Source organism: Pipra filicauda, unplaced genomic scaffold (assembly GCF_003945595.2).
Source record: "Pipra filicauda isolate LSUMZ 115617 unplaced genomic scaffold, ASM394559v2 scaffold6_size6359152_pilon, whole genome shotgun sequence".
NCBI classification, from domain to species: domain Eukaryota; kingdom Metazoa; phylum Chordata; class Aves; order Passeriformes; family Pipridae; genus Pipra; species Pipra filicauda.
Genome location: NW_024104865.1, coordinates 1,702,828 through 1,718,223, shown reverse-complemented (window position 1 = coordinate 1,718,223; position 15,396 = coordinate 1,702,828). Strand labels below are relative to the sequence as shown.

The following is a 15,396-nucleotide window of genomic DNA, read 5'->3' as shown; positions in this document are numbered from 1 at the left end:
TTTTCAGCCACTTGCAGGACTCAATACCACAAGCAAGAAGGGCACTACCGTGGTAAGAAGGGCAGAGCTCAGACCCTTCCAGCCAACAGCCTGGACTAGAGCTACAGCCAAGCTAAAGAACAGCCTCTGTTTTCTCATGTCAGACACACCAAAAAAAAAAAAAAAAAAAAAGACACGAGAATTGCCTGAAGTTCTGAGGCCCCAATATCCAAGACACACATAACACATAACAAAATTAATTGACTACAAGCACAGTCTTTTATGTCTCGGCAAATAGCAGCCTCTCTGATTTTTATCCTGTGCAAGAAAATTGCCCCTGCAAGACAAAAATCTTCATGTTGGCAATTATATAAACAGCCTCCTTATAAACACCACTGTAAAATATTGTTGCATGCATGTATGAAATGTGCTGGAAAGCACGTGCTACATCCCCCTCTAGTGCTGAACTACTACAGAATAACAACCTAATCCTGCTACTGCTTTCTTCAGGTGGAGCAGAGACTTTTCTGCAACAATCCATATTTAAAATCCAGAAAAAAACCTCAAGGGTGGCTGCCATATATAAAGGCATCTTTATGGGATGATTACTCTACAGAAGATGGATTCACAGGGGCTGAGAAGTCCAAGAGTCCTGAAAATGAACAAGGCTTTAATACCTCCTAAATACCAGTGAGCATCCAAAGTAAATCTGTTTTGTTTTGCAAGTCTCCTTATTCATTTTGTGCTTCCTCTTAAAAGCTAGGGAGCTGCATACATCACACACCTGATCAACACACAGCCCATTGCATCACAAGTCTTTAGTGCTTCATAACAAGCATTACCTGAGGAAATGCTCTCCAAGAGCACCAGCTATATATATATATATATATATTTATATATATATACCCTCCTAATCATCCTCCATCACAGCAGCCGTGGTCTTGCAGGCCTTACTCAGGTAAGGGGCCTGGCCAAGTCAGGCAGGGAGCACCAGCTTTTATCAGCTGCCTGTATCCTGCTGCGTCATCATGTCTCACTTCCTGCACCTACAGGGACAGTCAGGCCTGACACCGAGGTCATAGCAGCCCTATGGTTCTGCAAAGTACGTGACAGCTCATAGCAAAGGCATTCCGACTGCAAGTCTCAGTTCTCAAGCACGCATGGCACTGTGTGTTGCATGTCACAGACTCACCCCATGCTTGGTGATGCAGAGCTCTTCAGGTGGTCAGTCTGCATTTACTTTGCATCCCACTGTGGGATGGTCTCAGCTTGTCAGTAGGAGAGGGAGGAAGCCAGAGAGCAGTCAGGCATCAAGGAAGTCAGACCCAAAGAAGGTCCTGGGGAGGTTGAAGAGAGCAAAGACAGGCTGGCTTCAGCAGCTTACCTGGGTCAGGGTGGGCAGAGACCAGGATTTACAACCAGCATGGGCAGCAAACGTTGCTCTAGCTGACATCCTCAACTGGACATGGGAACAAGGCAGCACACACAACACCAGCACCATGCTCCTCCTTCCACCCTTCCTCACCCGGACAACAGACCCTGCTTATACTGTCCTTCCATCCTGCTACTACAGGCACAAGCACACAAACTTTAGCAAAAGCCTCCAAGGCCTCCTAACAAAACCACAGTCACTCAGCAGAGAGGAGCAGCTAAGCCAGGAGGCTCCCTGTACCAACAAGCCATGCTGCACCACCAGCTGCAAGCACTCTCTGCCTCCCCTCTGTATTCAGCCTCAAGGAGAAGTAAGCACAATCCTTTCCAGATGGGTAAAACCTGCCAAAAACCAGCTGAACATAGGTCTTTACAATGGAGGCATTTGAGTAACCTCAGTGGCAGGTGTTGGGAGCAGCCCTGCCTACGAAACAAAACGTGAAGCAAAGGCTCATACTTAAATTATTTCCCTGAAGCAGAACTACTAGTACACTTAGTAATGTAACTATCACAAAACCTGCAAGCTGCCTACCGACTTTTCCTCCCACTGAAAACAATGAGAGTGGAGGATGTTCAGTAAATTATATCACTTGCCCAGTTAATAAACAATTCATAAAATTATGCATGGTTTTGAAGTGCTCTATAAAAATATATTAATCAATCATTAAATAATTAAGATAACTCTGTTCTTTTTCTCTGGCACTCCCAAGTTGATGGATGTTCCTATAGCAACAGAGGAGCAGGACTGAGGGCAGGGGGAATGCAGGGCTCAGGAGGCGATGCTAGCACAGGACCTTTGCTCTCCAGCCCTCCAAAAGTCATGCAGGGCAAGCGGAAGGGGGCTGCGAGAGGTGACATGCAGGAAGGAGGCTTTCAATTTTAATGGAGATTCTTACGATGACAGTCTATGCAAATAGGTACATGAAAGAGGAGAGGAAACAGACTGGGGGAAGGGGGAGAGAAATTAACCCTGGTTCAGATTTCAAAGCAAAGCCAGGAATAATTTTTGGAGCTAAGAATAGTTGCAATGCACCTTGTTCTCCCTGGGTTTGAGCCCTGCATAATTCTTAGACTCGGAGTCTGAAATTACAGCCGGGAGGGGGAGGGAAGCCAGACTGCACAGTCCAGGAAACGCCGCTGTCCCGGCTGCAGCTTCATCACCTTTATGGTTCTTTTGTGTCACCAAAAGGCACTATTTAACAAAGGAGCTGTCCTTTTGCTTTTGCAGGGCCATTGCAGTTGTTTTGCAAATGAGATTGCTTGATTGCTGAGCAAAATCAGAGATCTTTTGAAGCTGTTGCCCAGGAAAGGGGGAGGGCAAGGGATTCAATTATCCCTCACAGAAAGTCGTAGGACCTGCCTGGTCTTATAGAGAGCTGTTGAGAATGAGCTAATGCAACTTTTGAATTTACTTTTAGGTAAAATTCATGAGAAATCCCAGGAAGACCCTACAGCCACTTCCAGAAAAGAGAGGAGTCTGCTGAATTGCCAAGAGAAACTCCTGTCCCTATTGCAGCCCACTCACCTTCCTCAGAGACAGCCAAGCCAGAGGCTGCCCCGGCCCCAGCTAGCCTCTGAGAGGATGAGTGGAGATCTTTAGCTTGTCGGGAAATCTGCCCGACCGACACTAAAGGGCAGCTCTGTCGCTAAGTCCAGGGGGCCAGTCTGCAGACCCCCAGGAGCTTATTGGTGTAGATCAGATCGCATCAAAACCTATGCAGGCACTCACTGGATGACCTTTTTAATCAGAGCACAGCTTCTGCAACACAAAAAGTGCCTCTGGGAATTCAGGGATGCTGCTGACAAGAAATGGTGTTTTGTGGAGGTGATCTGGAACGGAGCGCTTTGCTTCAACTGTCCCAAAATTTTTCATTTCAATTGAGTTTAGCATTGAAATGAATTTTCCCGAAAAGGCCTCTCTTCTTCCTGTGCATGGGGCTTGCGGCTGAGCTGCATTCACTGAGAACAAAATGGACCTGGCCCAAGCTTCATGGGAGCTGGGCAGAGCTCCCAGGGAGCACAGCCCAGAGGAGAGAATGGGACCCAAACCCAAGGAAAGGCGCTGCCTACTTTAATGTTAAGCAGACTCGAAACTAAATGTTTCATGTCAGTTCAACAAATTGAAACAAAACATTCCTACCTCACAAATGTCAAAATGCTTCACTTTGATCCAAAAAATGTCAAAACGGAACATGGAAACATTTCTGAACATGACTGTTTTAATTCCAGGAAACAATTTTTCCTGGTTTTTTGCCACAGTTTGCTCTGTTCTGAAAAACAGAAATTCAAAATTTCACAAAGCTTCACTTAGAGCCATTTATCACAGGAGGGACCAATATTGCATATACACGCATGTGTGTGTGTGAACACTCTCATTCACATGTGCAGCACATCCACTGTGCCTTTCCCCTGTGGCACTTCGGGACTCTCTCCAGGCTGATTTCACCACCCATATAGCTGCTAGGCCTCCAGCCCCATCACCTGAGGATGCCCTTCAGTCTGTAGAAGGTCCCATGTGCCTGGGAATACCCAGTACAAGTGCACTGTCAAACATAAGCAATGGATGTCCACAAGATACCTTAAAAACAGAATGCTTAGGGCTGGCACTGCCATCACTACCATCACCACAGGGTTCGCACACAATCCAGGTCCCTTTAGATTCCTCCTATTCTCAATTAGGGCAGACACAGGCTTTGGTCTGACTTGTTTCAGACCTCATAGTTTGGTGATGATGTGACTAACGAGAAACTGGTTTGAATAATCTCCTTGTTTGAGAAGCAATGTTAAAACCAGCACTTACTTAGAGAAAAGAGGGAAGGGTTTAGAAATTTCACAACTTTCATATAATTTGACCAGTAATGTTAATCTATATTCTGATGATCCTGTCCACTGAGCATGGTTAAAAACACGCTAAAATGGAGAAAGGTGACATGCTCTTAATCATGTATTGCATGCCCAAGGTGGATCCACGTGTCTATTTTTGCTTCAGTAGATGAGATCCTAATGCTGCATCCAGTAACAGTTTGATGACTTTGTATGGACACTACTTTCAGTGTTCTTGCCATGCAGCTGAAGGCTACAAACATGGCTGGCTGTGTCACTGGCCCCTTGGAGAAAGTGCTCCCGTTTTCTGTGCCAAGAAGCAGCTAAACCAGGGAACAAAGTCTTCCCCTGTGCTCCTCCCATGCCTACCAAAGCTTTCTGGCTGTTCTGTTTACCCATTTGCTTAGGGTATCCCTCTTCTTTCAAAAAGCTAAAAGACATCCTAGAATATCTTTGTACATTTATTTTTCACAGTCTTTCAGTGTTGATTTTGTCTCTACCACGTGTTTCCAAAGAGGGTCCCTTGGTGCCAGGTCCTATCTTGCTATCTTGTTTCTACAGGTGAAATGTCCTCATAGGGGTACACTATAGCTCTCTTGCACAGTGGGATAGCTGACATGAAAAGATTAGCCACATATACTTTAGCCCTCCAAACCAAACTGGCCAGGAATGGGGCTTCACAGTCCTCTCCTGCCAGACTCTCAGCATCTCCTGCCTAGGTTTCCCTGCTACAGACCAATCTTTCCATGGTGCCTCCATATTGGGGAACTTTTCTGTATCTTGGTCTCTTCCTTATTGGGGGAAAAAAATCTTCTTTTAAATATTTCCCCACCAGCATTTCTGCAAAAGCACCTCTCATCATCCCTGGACACACAATGTTCTACCAGGAAATATATTTCTCATTTTGTATAAATAACCAATAATAATTCATTCTGCTAATTCTCTGATTCTCTCCAAATCTTCCAAATTCATTCACCCTCTAAGCATGTAAAAATAAACTGCAGGAACAATTCATATTGCATCTACAGCTAAACACTCTCTTGGGTTCCACTGTTGCCAAACAGTACCCTTCAGACTCATTCCCTGTGGGTTGGCAGTAGCTCAGGGCTTGAGGCTCTCTGAGGCTTGGATCTGATGCAAAGTCAGTCTTCTTGCTGAGACCTTGCAGTTTCTTCACAAGGCTTTTGCAAAATCCGAAAAGAACATCCAGAAGACCTTATCCATCACTGGGCTGTCCTGGGCTGAGAGAGAAGAGTGGATCTGAGACAGGCTGTCTTTCAGGTAATGATCGTTGCCACCTCCTAGAAACAGCTTGCAGCAGCCTTGCCAATTGCTGAGTTTCATCCCTAAATATAGGAAGGCTTTAGGCTTTAAAATATGATGCAGATGAGTAAGAGATCTTCCTTTTAGGGATAAAAGTGTAGCAACACTTCGTGGAAGCAGTATATCACCTCTGAGAACCAAGGCATGCATTGTTTTAAAAATAGAAGATAATAAGATAAAATAAAGAATAACCAGAGGAACAGAGAAAATTGGTGTGTAGGTTATGTTCCAAAAGCCTTCCCAGTGAAGCTTCAGAAGTGCTCTGTTGCCATCAATCCCTTTGAAGATTATTTCAAGGCTGTACTAATATGTGGATCTTGAGTGCAGCTGTTAGCATGGGCACATATCTAATCAAAGGGGCCTAATTATGTATATTACCCAATTTGACACTTAGGGAGCACTTCAATGATGATTCTTCTGCTTGTCTGACAAATAACATGATTATTCAGTAAGCTGCATATGTTTTAATATTGAATTTTTGTTCTTTCATAAGTAACTGTCTAGCTAACCAAAAGTGCTTTTCACTTGTGAAGTCATAGCCAATATTAGCAACCAGATTCAATTAATTATGTTTAATAAGCTAATAAATATATTTAGGACACTTTGTGCTATGCTCAGTCACCTTTAGAAAACATTTCATCATTAGTCACCAAAAAATGAAATGTTCTCTTTTTTCAAGGATGTCAGCACTTTAAAAACTTCAGTTTAACATTATAAATTAAATGCAATTTGCTTTAAAAATAGATTTTAAAATTGATGCTTCTTTTTAGCTTAAGACTGAAAACAGATTCCTTATATATGTCTCGGATTTATGGGAGAAGCAAGGAATTTTTCAGGAACATGTCAGAAATAAGTTGGTGGTGCTCATTCTTAGGGCCTCACTATATTAAAAATGTGTAGAAGACTGCTGCTTCTCCCACCCTGTTACAATGCTCCCCAGCACAAGCAGAAAGCAAGGTTTTTCCTGTGACACCTAAAGAATGAAGGAGACTGCCAGCAGAAGGACAGTGGGATGGGTAGTGACGAAGGTTGCAGAGCTGAGCCATGCTTTAAATCATCTGTGACAATGAGCTGGGAGACAAGACAGGAGCCTGACAGACTTGGGTCAAGGTCTCGAGGAGATGAGCAGTCCTACCTGTGCATACAACAATTTGCTTTTCTTCTCTGTCTTTCTGCCAACTTTACTCATCTATTGTTCTCATAAGTATATTCAGGAAAAGGACTGAGAAAGGCCCCTCTGGAATTGTTGTTTTACCTTCCATCCCCATCGCATCCACACAGCTGCCAGAAGGACACATGGTTAGGAGAACCTGCCAGTTTGAGCAGCCTTTTCCTTCCTTTCATCCATGCACTGAAAGGATAATGTGAGAAGAAAGAGACCTTGTAAGTCATCAGGTGACCAGAAGCACATCACCTTCTGTGCTTTTCTTCCCATGACAAGGATTCCTCAAGTCTGCAAGAGAGAAATATGCAAAGCATGGAGTTGGGTACAGGAATGAAGCAAACTCTTGAGCTGCAGGGGAACTGGTGTAACAGAACAGGAAACCACACAAACTGTGAGGTGTCTAGTCAAGACTAGCAATAAAAAAGTGTCTCTACCAGAGTCAATGATGAGTAGGTAGGACCAAGGCAAGAGGACTGAGGAATTACTCGACAGGATGAACCGTGTGATGTCCAGATGAGACATCACTGATACAAGCACAAGTCGTGGCCTATTGGCTTTGGCAAAATTCTTTTGGAAACTCATTGGCAAAAACAGCTGCTGATCAGGGGCAAGACAAGAACCCTCTTTTCCAGCCCCAGTGTGGACATGTGAAAGACCCCCAAGTCAGCACCAGTTCCCCACTGTCATCAGCATGAGTACCCTGCCCCAACCGTCAAAGAGGTGGGTCTGCAAGGGCACAACTCAGCTAGTGCTGTGTTGAGTGGTCCTGCTCCATCTGGTCAACTAAAAAGTGAGTGAGCCAGTACGACTGGAGTTTGCATGGCTGTCAGTGTAACACTCTTTATGTAAAATTGAAGCATTAATAATAAACCACATAATAGTAATTGGAATACAGGTATCCTAGTAAAAGATGGGACTGTATCATTCAGTATTCACCATATTGGTTGTCATCTGATTCAGCCAGCAGTCTCTGTGCAAATCAATCATGAAGTTCCCAACCTCAGTCACTCTGTGATACCAGGCCTCCTCTCCCTCCCCTAGCACCCCACATCATTAAAAGTAATTAAACTCTTGTCCTGTGTCCAGGTGTCACAAGACACCCGGTAAGTCTCACCTTTAACTACACACTTGGATGTGCTGAAATAGCAGCACTGCAGATGATGCCTCTGGGGCTCAGCCTGCTCCCACCAAAGCACTAGGCGAGCTGCTGGCAGGGCACCCCCAGCTCTGCTTGGCTTCCCAGGGCACAGTAGGGAGCTGCAAATGAATCAGCAGTGCCCCACTGCAGGTCAACACACCCAGCTATCTGTGTTTTCCCTTGTTTGTCAATTTCCATCAGCCTTTATTTTCCTCTAAATCTCTTTGGGGTACCAATTAATCCAGAGGGTTTTCATTTACTCTGGCTGTCCAAATCAGCAACACACGAATACCCCCCACAATCGCTGCCAACAGCTCGTAATACATTTTAACTGCTCCTTGGCCTTTGATGTTTAAGCCTTCTGGGCAACATTATCATTACCCTTTATTTACCTCTGTATGCGAATGCAGCGCTGCACAGCCACTTGCACAAGCTAAGTGTGACTAGAGTTTGCTTGTGTCTGAAGTAAAGCACATTGGCCTAAGAACCACGCAAGAATTTTGCCCTCTTTGCTAGCAAAACCCCGAACCAGCCAAAATAAACACCAATATTATCCCAGGTTATGGAGAGCTTATTTTCAAAGTGGATGAGCAAATACAGGTATGAACAGGACAAACCAAAAGAGTTGTTTACCTAGGGAGAAGACTTAGTGGGAGAAAGGAGACCTGGTTGAGTCTGGAAGCGTGGACATCATGTCAGGGTAAGCAGATAGTGTGCCTTGCACACATGCACATGCTGGAAGTAAGAACACTGTTCTAGCTGAAACATTGGATACAGGCAAACTCATGAAAATGTAATGGGCAAATTTTAGTGAGCCAGGGTGATTTCAGTTCCAGGTTGGGGCATTCTTTGCAACTTTGGAGACATTTATGGTTTTGAGGGTTCTCATAATTGAAATAGTTACAATTGCATTTCTCAGGGAACATGAATATGCATGGGTGGCATTCAGGCTATTGGTTTGGAAGGGCGCTCAGCCCAGCTAGGAAAATGTGAAAACACTCAGAGCCCTGCAGGATTAGTTGAACACGGCACAGGTTAGTTAAAGATGGTTTCAGAGGATCCACACAATCCACAGGTGCTTACAATAGGTGGGTAGAGAAACAAACTCCCTGTAATAAGTATTTTTGTGGGAAATGATGGGTATACAATCTTAATATGGGTGTGCCATATTAACACATAGAGTCCCCAAGCCCAGACAGTGAAGGAGGAGATCCTGGGTAGTGAAGGAGATTTGGACTTTGCCCAGCCAGGCTGTAGCCTCTGAAGTTTTCTACTGGTCCTGCTATCTTCTCTGACCAAAAGTGACAAACGACTCCCCCCACCTCCATGATCATCCTGAAGCTGTGACACAAAGCTCTGCTCACTGTCGCCCTCCTCTACCCAGAGGGCTGATATTTCACTTTTTATAAATTCAAATCTTTGATTGAGCAGGGCGAAGCATAATTTCCCTATTGCAGGCATCATTCTGCAAAGGATGCAATGGGCTATGCCCTCATAGCACAGAGCTTGGTGTAGCAACCATGGCCAGTCTCCAGATGTTCCAGTTCTGCAAGGGACTTGTGCTGGATTAAACTAGGACTACCCCATAAAACTGTGAGGAAGGCAGAAAAAGGGGCTGCTTGCAGCATGTTGCTGCATCTGTCCCTAAAATAGGAATGAGCCCTTCCCCACTCACCCTGAAAGCATGTGGGGATAAATAGACCACAAAGTGGAGCTATTAAAACAGGTCCAGGGGAGGCTTGGTTTCAAGTAGGACGTGGGACACCAAACAATAGCTGCCATTTTGAAGCAGCTAGAGCCCAGGGTGCTCTTGACAATGTGGTGGAAAACACTGTCTCAGGGTACGACCCTTGCTTGCGAAATAAATAGGCCCCTGAGAATTCACTGTGCAATGGCTGCTGACGTGCAAATTCAGAGCTGAAAAACATCAACTGTACTTTCTAAAAATATGAAAGAGCAGTGCCCAGAGGAGGGTGGCTTGGGAAGGAAGAAGCAGAGGAAAGAGCCCAACGGTGTTCCTGCATCCCTGCAGGATTTCTGGGAAGGTATCATGCCTTTCCATGCCCTGCAAAGAGCAGGGTCACACTGGGGGCCCCGCTCACAGCAGTCACCACACCATGCAAACAAGCACCTGAAGGAAATAGCCCCTTCCCTTTGTAAGCCTTCAGGGAAGATTACATCCCTACAGAAGCTTTGCCCACTGGAGACAATCCTCCAAGACAAGCTGTTGGCTTGCAAAGGAGGAGCCATGCACTTGGTTGCAACTGAGAGGAGGACAAGAGCTGCTGCTGTCCCAGGTGATCTCCCCAGGACTCTCCTCACCAGGAGAGCAGGCTTTAAGACCTTGGAGAGGCTTTGCTGCCCAGCAGGTCTGAACCACATGGCCAGATGCACCCATGCAGGGCAGCCTCTGCGGTGATCCTGACCGCTGCCACCATCTCCGTCTGCCCTTCCAAGCCCCCAGAGATGGAGAGGGTTCCTCAGCTGCAGGACAGGCCAGCCAAGAAAAAGGTGCAGAAACAGTTAAAGTAGCTGGTAAATAAAATTCCCAGCAGAAAAAAACATGATCAGGGCAGAGAAAAGCATCCTTTCCAGCACTGCCAACCCCACATACTCAAAAATTATGCATCAAGATCCAGAGAATCACAGCTTTAAAATTGCAAGGGGTTTTCTTCTGTTTTTTTAAAGAAAATTATAAATGTTTGAGCTTTTCCTAATTGCAGTCTGGTTTCCTGAAGTTTATGATCACATTTTCAAACTTTTCTGCAAATCCCTGAGGGCTATGAACTTCTTCTTTTTTTTTTTTTTTTTTTTTTTTTTTTTTTTTTTTTTTTTTTATAAAATAAAATTGAGGAGCTCACCTAATGCCCATAGCTTTGGGACAAACAGCAAAGATCAAAAGACACACTAAAATGAGGACTATAGGAAACACTGGAGATCTCAGGAATGAACACCCTCCAGTATACATCTTATCATTTTCCCCCAGTGTTCCACAAAAACACTTTTAGAAGATATTTTGCTGTTTTAACAAATATCACATTGCTTAAGTACTTTATTTGCCAGCATGAAGAGCAGGTCTTCAGTGGCATTTTGCTTCGAAGAATAATGTTGTTTGCAGCCAAGGCCTGCAGAAAAGTTAAAACTGAGGCTGCTGTCCCTGGCTAAGGGGACCAGAGAAGCACACAGTTTCCAGGAACATGTTGTGTGCTCAAGGTTGCTGCTGTTCACAGAGCAAGGAAGGTTGTGAAACGTTATCTTGGTCAAACCCAGACCTGACTTTCCATCTTTAGCCTAATCCATACAGAAATATATTGCCCAAAAGGCATCAGCTTACTTTCTTTGTCTCCAAACTGCCATGTCTTACAGGGAGACCTGTGCTACAGGCAGACAGGCTGTGGGAAATGTATCAGCCAGTAAAGAGCTCAGTGATCCTGCAAGATTAAAGGCTGATCTGAGTGCAGACTTGCTATCGTGCCTCTTGAAAGGATTTGGCATGTAACGGCCTGATTATCGATTGCTGTCCTTAAGAGAATGTGATCCTCTCTTTGCACTGATCCTGTTAGCTTTATTTACGGTAACACGTGCTGAAACATCCTCTTGTAGAGATAATGGCCTCCTTTGGTTGCTGCCAGAATGAACAAATGGAAACAAAAACATGCTGTTAATAATTATGTCCTACTCTAATTAAAACAAGACAAAAACACTGCACTGCTGGGTTTGGTTTGCCATGGCCTGGGTGCTTGGACAAGCCCCGGGCACGAGGGCTGACCACAGGAATGCCAATAACCAAAGCACAGCAGTGCCTAATATATCAGTGGAACTCAAACCCACGAGGTTTCCACCAGCCCAGAAACTCAGCAAAACATTCATGAAGACAAGGAATATGTTTGGTACCCAAACTGGGATCCAGCTACATGGAGGCTGCTCCTCTAGGCAGAGCTCAGCCCACATGAGCTTAATAAGCTGCCAGAGGTGATGGCAGATGGGTAAAGTACACAAATTATCAAAGGTTTTTCAACAGTCCTCTTGAACTTTTCATGGTACATCTGCACCATGCAGAAAGGCCAATAGCTCAGTTCAGGCAGAAGGCAACAGCTGTAGCAGGATGGTTGAAGAGAGGCAGAATTTGGTTTGCCTGTGTCCCACAGCAGGATATTAAGCAAGAAAATAGGTCTAGCTCCCTTCTCCTGTAAGTGAACACCATAAGCTCTGCACATGCTGCCTCTTCAGTCTGAATCAGGGTCCAGTCACAACAGGTGCAAATTGAAGAAAAAGGAACAAAATAAGTGGGGAAGAAAAAAGAACAAATGCCTCCACAAATCCAAAATAAAAAGCAATGGCACAGCCACACCACTGAGCACTCACAGAGCTTGCCCTGTAAACAAAAAATATCCAAGTACTGCTGTACACACAAATATTTATTTAGGATTACTCCACTGATGGATTGTGAATAACAAGAGCTTGGTCAAAACTCCAGGATTACCCAGGGATGACCAGACTTCAAACATGCCTTGGGATATGGTTTCAAGAGCCCCACCTCAGCTATGGTGCTGACTTGTGAATTCCTGCTGTCCCCTATGCCCTCAGGCTGGCACACTTGGGACGCCCCAGTGGCCTGTGGGAGTCAGGCTTTCACACCGGCCTTTCTGTGGATGCTGAAAACAGAACCAGGCTTAAAAGAAAACTGTAGCAAGAACACGCTATGCTTATCGCTTATTAAGGTCAAATTGCTTCCCCACTGCTTTTCCCACAAAGGAGATGGCTATAGAGCAGGACCAAGATCTAGACTGATCCCAGCCGTCCCCTCAATTGCTTTTTTGGTCCTCATGAAGAAGTGCAGTGTGGCTCCAGCCACTTCTGTCTCTTAGGGAGCTCTTTGCTGCTAAGTAAACTAACATGTCCTCATCTTGAAACTCTTAACACCCATGGGAGAGAGAGAAATCTGACCTTCTAATACACACAGTCTACAGCTTCCATGTAAAGTCCATGAGTAACCACAAGTGTAAGAAAGAAGAGAGACAAGGTCATTTCGAGGCACCAAAGTCAGTGATACAAGAATGCTGAAGGAGCAGACAAGGACCAGGTAAAGCCACAGGCTCCACAGTGGCATCACAGTGGCTAATAATACTACTTATTAGCCCTGTAACTCCAAAAGGTCAGCTTGGTCCTACAAGGTCAGGCATGCATTTAAATATAGATCTGTTTTGGACTGGATTACTTAAATTATTTCTTCTTTTTGTTCTCCAAAAAAGATATTTTTCCTCCTCATGCTTTTTAGAAGTCTTTCACGCAGCCACCTGGGGATTCATTTTTAAGATTAACCGCAGTAGTAGTTTCAAGGCTTTCTCCTGGACATGGAAATTTCTTTCACTTATAAAGGCAATTTGGCTGCCCTTCATATGGGAGCTTGGGAGCAGCAGGAGGGGAAAAACTGGGTGATGAGTCTACATTGTTATAGACCTCCTGGCTCTCCCTGGGGGTTTACATAAGGGTCTTGGACTCTTTCATTAATCCTTGGTGATTCTTGATCGCCTTATTTCTTACTTTCCACTTCCCTAACCTTTATTAAATCTTCCTATTCATTATGTAGGAAGGAGGGCTAGTTCATGTCACTAACAGAACAGTTTAAAGCTACGACATCAGAACTTGAGCACAATCTACCCAATGAAATTATTTAAAGTATGAGTTTTGATAAAAACAAAGCACACTCACCTCAGTTGAAGGTGTAATTGCCCTTTGTAGATGTACAGCATCCACAGCTGGAAGTTAGGCAAGGGACTGGGCAACCTTCTGCTGCCCAGATCAGCTCTCCCAAGCTCGTGTCAAAGAGTCTTCTCGTATGACCCAGAGAAAACATATCATTCTCTGTATAGTTATCACCCCACAAAGGTCAAAAGAACAGTAGACAAGGTTCATTTCTCCCATGAAACTAAGAGCAATAGTTAGGGCTATACAGATTGGAGACAGGCCTAAGGAATGCTCTGCTGTCCTGCTGACAGCATTTTATCAAAGTTGCAAGAAAACTTAAGCTGTCAAATTTTTCTGAAGCTGTTGACGTCTCGTCCCCTAGGAAATGAAACAGTCAAGATTAACTAGACCCACTAAATACATAGTTAACGAGTAACTACATTAAACAATATCTCTTTTCCTACAGAGAAAAATAAGCATCACAGACATAAACACGCTTCCTTCTATAGAATTTCCTCTCAAAAATATGCCTTTAAGGTGATTCTACTCCAGCACCATGCTGACACCCTTCCTGTGGGCAGAGTCAGCAAAAACAGAAACACCCTCTCTATCTGGAAACGTGGGGTGCCCCCAGTGCTCCCCTCAACACATCAGCAGGAGGGTTTCTGCCCCAGACCTGCAGCCTTCTTCCCACCAAGGGAAAACAGAGTCTTTCCCATGTAACACCACATTGCCTGCTGCTACAGGCTCCTTAGGGAAACAGAGAATGTACCTCAGCAGCCAGAAATCCATGGCAACCTGTGTTTGCCTACCATAAAAATCACCCTTCTCCAGAAGCGGAGCTCTCTGTCTGGAGCAAATCCCTTAGGGTAGTAACACCACTGAGAGAATGGGGCAGGACACTTCCCTCCCACCAGGCCCTTTGGCAGTTTCCAGTGCTGGTAGAAAGCCTCGCTCTAGAAATTTGGAGGAAGATTCAGTGCACTGATACAATAGAAATGTTCATCTAAATAGCTGAAGTAACTCACACTCTCAGGAGCAGCATTTCTTTCTCCAGAGCTTCCCACACTGCTTGAGGCATAAACAATGCCCACCTGGCCAGCAAACTCAAATTTAAAACACCCTCCCTGACACAGAGAAGAGGCATCAGAGTAAGCTTCTTTTTCACTGCTGACCAAATGGAGCATGCTCCAGCGGACACTACTGAGTCGACTCTGGGTCTCTGGTTGGGATGAAGCCATCAGTAAAATTACACAGGGTGCAGCATCTCCACTCTGACTGTTTAAAATAAATGTCACTAAACCAGACAGATGCTAGCATTGTGTCCCAGCAGGTACTGATTTAGCCCACACAGAGTGCTCTTACATCATTTGTTCTGGGCACAGCTTAATTGCTAAATTAATTACTTTCCTATGAAACAAAATTGTACAAGAGGTAATCATGTGATTTTTAAGCTTGATGGATGCTAAACGGGATTTGAATAAATAAAAACAACTTTGACTCCTGTCTATGCTCAGGATTGTTGGGAGTAGCACCACCAGGGTAGGGAGCCAGCAAATGCCTAGCAGTGGGGAACAGGGTACAGCTGCCACCAGGAAGGCAGAGATGCAAGGTCCCAGCCACCCTGGCATTGGGTGTCGGATGGGGCCACCATCTGTGCTGGAATGCTGAAGCAGACACAGCTGGGCAATGAACTGCAGGTCACAGTGCTGTCCATTCCTGGCACTTCCCAGTGGCTGCAGGAAGTCTCCAGGGTATACTCCCTGTATCATGACAGGGCCTTCAGCCTTGCTGCAGGGAGCCCTGCAGGACCATCCAGAGCTGGGGGAGCCTCTCCAGCCCCCCTCCA

General features: G+C 45.0%; 1 long non-coding RNA gene across 2 annotated transcripts in view; it reads right to left on the bottom strand.

The window, feature by feature from the left end:
• Positions 1 to 15,396, bottom strand: part of LOC113985803 — a 38,160-nt gene that overhangs the window by 16,838 nt on the left and 5,926 nt on the right. The window contains exons 4-6 of one of the 2 annotated variants that reach the window (XR_005566348.1): positions 6,812 to 6,907; positions 3,551 to 5,474; positions 1,172 to 1,316 (exon numbers count right to left, since the gene is read on the bottom strand). This is a non-coding gene — a long non-coding RNA (uncharacterized LOC113985803). The remainder of the gene's footprint in view (positions 1 to 1,171; positions 1,317 to 3,550; positions 5,475 to 6,811; positions 6,908 to 15,396) is intronic. The other variant, XR_005566349.1, reaches the window with a different exon arrangement.